Consider the following 6,000-nt stretch of genomic DNA (forward strand, 5'->3'; position numbering starts at 1 on the left):
GGCCGGGGGTATAGCTCAGTGGTGCCGCCGCCTGCCTCTCGAGCACAAGGTCCCGAGTTCGATCCCCGGCACCAAAAAAAAAAAAGAGATGAACAAGTGAATAAATGTCTCTCGAGTACATATATAATCTTGTGTCTAAACACAAAACCTCGTTTCATAGATTTCGTCCCACCCCATTTTTTCCATGCCAAATCCTAAATCTATTATAGGAATAAATTATTTTCAAAAACTATTTCCAGTAATACGACACACTTGGCACTGTGACCCCCTCCCTCAGAAAACAGTTAAAACAATAAACTTAATTTTAAATGTATTGGTGCATTAACAATAAAGTTTAGCCAAAAGCCAAGTGAAAACAGAAACCCAGAGAGGAGGCTGAGTTTGAGCCTGACTCTCCCCTTGGGGATAGCGGCCTGTAAAGCTGAACTCAGGTTTCTGTGTTGCAGGTAACAGCAGATAAATCCTGGGAGAAACATAACCAAGACAAGGAATCTAATAGGAAATGCCTCAATAAATCAGGAACCCCAAAAGCCTAAACCCACAAGGTACATATGAAGGAGAAATAAATTCAGGGGAGGGGAGATTGCCTGTTACGGAACATGGCACTGGGTAGAAGCAAACATAAAATTGTCCCTTGGAAGCCATATCTACCAGCTGGCCCTCATCCGACCTTGCAGCCCAATCTCAGGCTCCCCAGGATTTCAGGGAAACCAAGTGTTTCTGTGCTGGCAGAGCCTCCCATTCCCCAGCACTGCTATAGCCCCACATTTGACAGGAGTGAGTGTTAATAAATACTCAACAGGTGCAAGTTGGCACTGAAGTCTCAAAGATACTAAACAGGCACAATTCCCCAAAACACAAACTTAAAGGGAAATCTAATGAAATGCACAAGGGAACATGTTACCTCAGCACAAGTGGTAGAAGCAATGGATAGCAAAGTTAGATATACAGGACTTCAGACAGTGGAATTATAAACTAAAAATGAATATATTAAAGAATCAAAATGTTCCTGAAAATGTATAAAGGGATAATAAAAGAATATAAAAAGACAAAATTGGTATTACAAGAAAGGAAGAATAGAGGCCAGGAAAAAAGAGAGGAGGAGGGAGAAAGGAAGGACAATGGAACATTGAGAAATTAAAAATATAATAATAACAAATTTAAAAACTAAGTAGGTTGTCCTTTATTATTTTCTTTCCTCTTTCCTTCACCCAGGGCAAAGATTTGGCAATGATTTTTTTTTAATTAGCAAACTTCCTTTACCTGATAAAGAGTATCTACCCTAGACATACTAACACTAAACAATGATGAAAACGTTCCTGCTAAGTTAAGGAAGATGATCGGGATGTCCAGTTGTTTTTTAACTGTATACTAAAGCCTTTAGTCAGTTCCAAAAAGTAATGAAGCAAAATGAACAGCAAAAATAGGGAAGAAATTTAACTATCATTATTTGAAAATGACTCATTTAAGTAGTCCAGCAAAATCCATATTTTCTAGAATTAAGAAAATAATTTAACTTTGCAGAGAATAAAAGTGATATGTAAAAATCTATTACATTTATGTACATTTCCATAGAAAAACTAAAATATTTATGACTCAAATAAATTTAACAAAAAACATTCAAAACCATTATTGACAAAAATATAAAACTGTACTTGAAATACATTAAAGAACACCTAAAGTGGCAAACAATGTTCATGAACTAATGAACTAAAGAATTACATCACAAATTACCATCAAATTTAGTGTCCATAATATATGTTTTAAATTTTTTTTTAAATCTTGTCTAAACCATAAAAAGACAACACAGAGGAAAGTAGGCAAAAATCCCAGAAAATGATAGAAATGGAAATGCGAATGACTCACAATCAGAAGCATTCAGGGCTGCACAAATTAGAGTACACTGAGCTATCGGGTTGGCAGGACTTAAAAAGTGACAATTCCCAAGTGTAGCATGGGGTTGTAGAGCAAATACACACTGTCCCATGACCGCTGGGAGAGTACACTGGAAAGACGCTAATAAATGGACACACTCACACCATGACAACCCAGGAACCACCGTCCTAAAAATGTACGCTCCCTACAGAAATATTTGCACATGGGCAACACAATATTCCTTAAAGAATATTTGTGCTAGCATTGTTGGTAATAGAAAAAACCTGGAAAATAACCCAAATGTCTGTCAAAAAATCCAAAGGAAAAGCAAACTGTAGCATATGCAATGAAATTTCCCATACTAAAGTAAAAATCAAAGAATTACAATGACACAAAGCAACACTGAAGCCCAAGAGCACAGAATTACACAACAGAGAGACCTCAGAAATGCACATCACATATGTTCGTATGAGCACAGATGCATGTGCTACCTGCATGGGCTGTTTTTCCCTGATCAATACTGGTGATTCTTCACAGTTTCAAAGCAAACAATCCATTTAGCTAGAAATCTGAAGATAATTTCACTACATTGTAACTCTGCTGAGAGTCAGCCAAAGAGCATCCATCACTCCCTTCTCAGAAATGTGTTAGATATAAACGAGAAAGGAAGGAGAAGGGAATGAAGCATGAAGAGTACAATGAGAAAGGCACATGATTTTTCTGTGGTGCCCAAATCAATACATTTGAATCTCGCAGCATTTCACATTTCTTTTAGTGTTTTTCAGAATTCAAGTAAGCAGTCTTTTATTCTGCCTTACATACCTTTATGAAATGTCCAAAATGTCAGCCACAGAATACCTTCATTGGTCACGGGATCACAGTATCGCCATGCAGAGCAGTGGGCCAGGTCTCACGGCCTATGAGGCATCCTGGTCCCGTGATTATTTAGCCTGTGTCCCTCAGCTAGTCATGTGAGTTCCCTGGGCTTCGCCTCAGAGCACCCTCCTAGGAATGCAGATAGCAAGCATCTACCTTCCTTTAGAATTTCCTGTGTGGTACCAGCAATAGGAGCTGAAGAAATACCAGCTCCCTGCCCCCATAGCTGTTCTACTGGGTCATATGGGTTGTCTCAAAGTATGAAGGACAGCAAAATTAGACCCCCCAAAAGCAAGCAGATGCTTAATCTGTTCTCACTCCATACTTGTGGGGTAACCAAGTCTGCTGAAAATAAGTCTGCTGTAATAAAAAGGAGGCTGTGGTAATTCTAACTTGTTTCCTTTTCCCTATTAATGTCACTACACATTCAATAATTATGCCCATTAATTTTCTCTCCTTGCTTTGTGTAGCAGTCCTCCGTTAATTTGACAATAATCATGCCCTGTCATCTGTTTCTATACATAGACATCATTTATACATTATTCCTAGGGATTAAATGTGTCCCTAATTCCTAAACAACTGACTCAAAACGGAGCATTAGACAACTTCTTACCAAATAACTGCCTTAAACAGTCTTGAATTAACCCATTTTCCATACCCTCGCATGGGGACTGTTGGCCGTGCGTTGGCGCCCTCTGCTAGTGCCTCGTGTGATGGCGTGCAAGCGATCATCGGTGAGCACTGCCGACTGAGAGTTCCCACCAAAGAATGCACCGGCAACACTAGGTGCCCTCTTGGGGTAACCCGCCTGGCCAAGGGAATTGGGTGGTGCTGTCCCCTCGCTGGCTTGATTCCTGGAACATCCCACATGGCCTGTGACATCTTGTTTGTCAGCTAGCCGGGGAAGCCACCCAGTGAAGGAACCCCAAGTCCTACGGGAAAGCAGAAAGATAAGGAAGCAGGAAGGATTCTGGGTCCCGAGAACCCCTAAGAGAGTCACTCATCTGCTGTGGTCTGTGCCCTTGTCTAAGTCTATATTTGCTGCTAGAACAGGTTGCCGGAGACTGGACAATTCCTAAAGAATACAAACACAATGGCTCCCAGTGCTGAAGGTTAGGCAGTCCGAGGGCACAGCCGCAGCCCCTGGCAAGGGCCTTCTGACCGTCAGCACCGTCCTGTGGTGGAAGGTGGGCAGGCAGGAAAGCACACGAGGACAAACCCACGGCGATGAGAGCTGCACCAAGGTGCTCAAGAGGGCAGCGGCCCAGGAGCCGTCCCCCCCCGAGTCCCTCCTCGCACCGCTGTGGATGGGGGACACTCGGACCACAGGGATGAAACCATCTTGGATTAAGCCGCTGAAACTTGGAAGTAATTTCTCACAGCCAATGCTAATTACTAACACATGACTCGCATTGCTGCCTGAAAACTTGTGTCAGAATGAAGCATATGATAAAGCAGTGGAATCTTCCTAAAGGTAATTTTGATAATTCAGGCACATGCAATCTTGCAAGAGTGGAATTATTTGGGCTTTCTATTCAAAATGCCTTGGATTCAGTATAATACTTTCTCAGCTTCCTCCGTTTTATACAAACACTCTCGTCTTAATTTACTTATGGCCCAAACAAATCTACTTCCAGGACAATGAACTTCATACCAAGAAGCCTAAACTGCTTTGGGAAAGAAACCTTACGCTTCCTTGAGAATATTTTCCCGCGTTCTGGCTCTGACCTGGCAGCATGCCTTGGGCAATTCCTGTTCCGTCATGACCATCTCTCTGTCACAGCTTGAGCAATGTCACCTTCCCCTCAATGATTCTGTCCCACTTTTTTATAAGTGTTTGTTCCAATCCTTGCGACGTGTCAGTGTTACCTTATGTGCCAAAAAGAACTTCGAAGTGCAGTGAAGTTAGGGAAGTTGACCAGGGCCAGTCCTGGCTTACCTGGGTTGGCCCAGGGTCACCATCAGAGCTCTGGTTCATGGAAGAAGGAGGCGGAAGTGTCAGAGTCAGAATGATGGCATGCGGGAGACTCAACTGGACATTTCGGGCTTTGGAAGGGGAGAGGGGCTGCAGGAAAACTGCCAGATAGCAGCTGCTCGTTCCGGGGCTCCAGAACAGGACACAGCCCTCCATCACCTTGATGGCCTTCCCGAGAACCGTGTCAGGCTTGTGGCCCCACACTGTGAGATAAAGGCTGTGTGCTGACTGAAGACACTGCGTCCATCCGTGGTCACTGGCTCCTGCAGCAACAGGACACTGATACCGCAGCCACTGGAGGCCTCTGTCACAATGCAGCCTGGCCTTGAGGGAAGGAAGCAGGGCTTAAGTGAGAATCAAACCTTACTCAATCACCACATTGCTTTACTCACTTGAGAAGAGACTTTGGAATAGGTCTGGAGGCCGGCAGAGTTTGAGCTTCTGCCCCGGGGCAGCATTCCAACAGGACACCTCTGAGCTGGGACTGGGTCTGACGAGTCCGCCAGGAGGCCACGGTGGAGCCCCAGGGCAGGAGGAGGACAGAGGGAGCAGAAGGCTCTAAAAGGGGGGCTGAGTCTAGGAGGCTTGTTCTGCGTTCCCCAGAGAGATTTTAAAATATGAATAGTGAAAACGGATCAAAGTAGTAAGTATTCAGGCTTGTGGAATAATGGAAAAAGTCAATCATCTCAAAACAACTCTATCTCCAGGATGACTTCAGTAATTCAGGAAATAATGGCCTGTCCTAGATACGGCTCTTGATTTTCAGAGAATATATACAATCTTACATTTCACATGGAAAAAAGGGGCAGAGGTCAACGAATTATGTATTGACCCAACAGTACATTTGAGGCTAATCTAGAAACAATCAGAAAAAAAAGAATGCATAAAGTTTTCTAATCTTAGCATTTTAATTAATGCTGGTAAAAAAACAGGCGATGGATCTAGAGAGCTACACGTTTTCTTCTCTCCGCATTTTTACACCTTTTCCGTGTTTCAAATAATGGATGTATGTTCCTTTTTATTATGACTGTGGTCAGAACACCGGACACCCAGCACCAGGCTTCCCTCTGGCCTTCGGCTTTCTCTCACCCAGACAAGTCCCTGAGCAGGCAAGGTGAAGGAGGGAGGTTCGCGTGGCCCCTGCGGGCTCTGTCCATGGTCCTGGCCCTATGCTCTGGCCGCTGATGAGCATGCGAAGGAGCAGAGCGGCCAGCTCACTGCGGCTAGGACGGGGTGGGCCTGTGCCCGGTGCCTCGCCTCCTTCCAATGAGAGC

This window comes from Heterocephalus glaber, unplaced genomic scaffold, assembly GCF_053883595.1.
Source record: "Heterocephalus glaber isolate CG9 unplaced genomic scaffold, H.glaber_assembly_v1.0 deba00000678, whole genome shotgun sequence".
Taxonomy (NCBI): Eukaryota; Metazoa; Chordata; class Mammalia; order Rodentia; family Bathyergidae; genus Heterocephalus; species Heterocephalus glaber.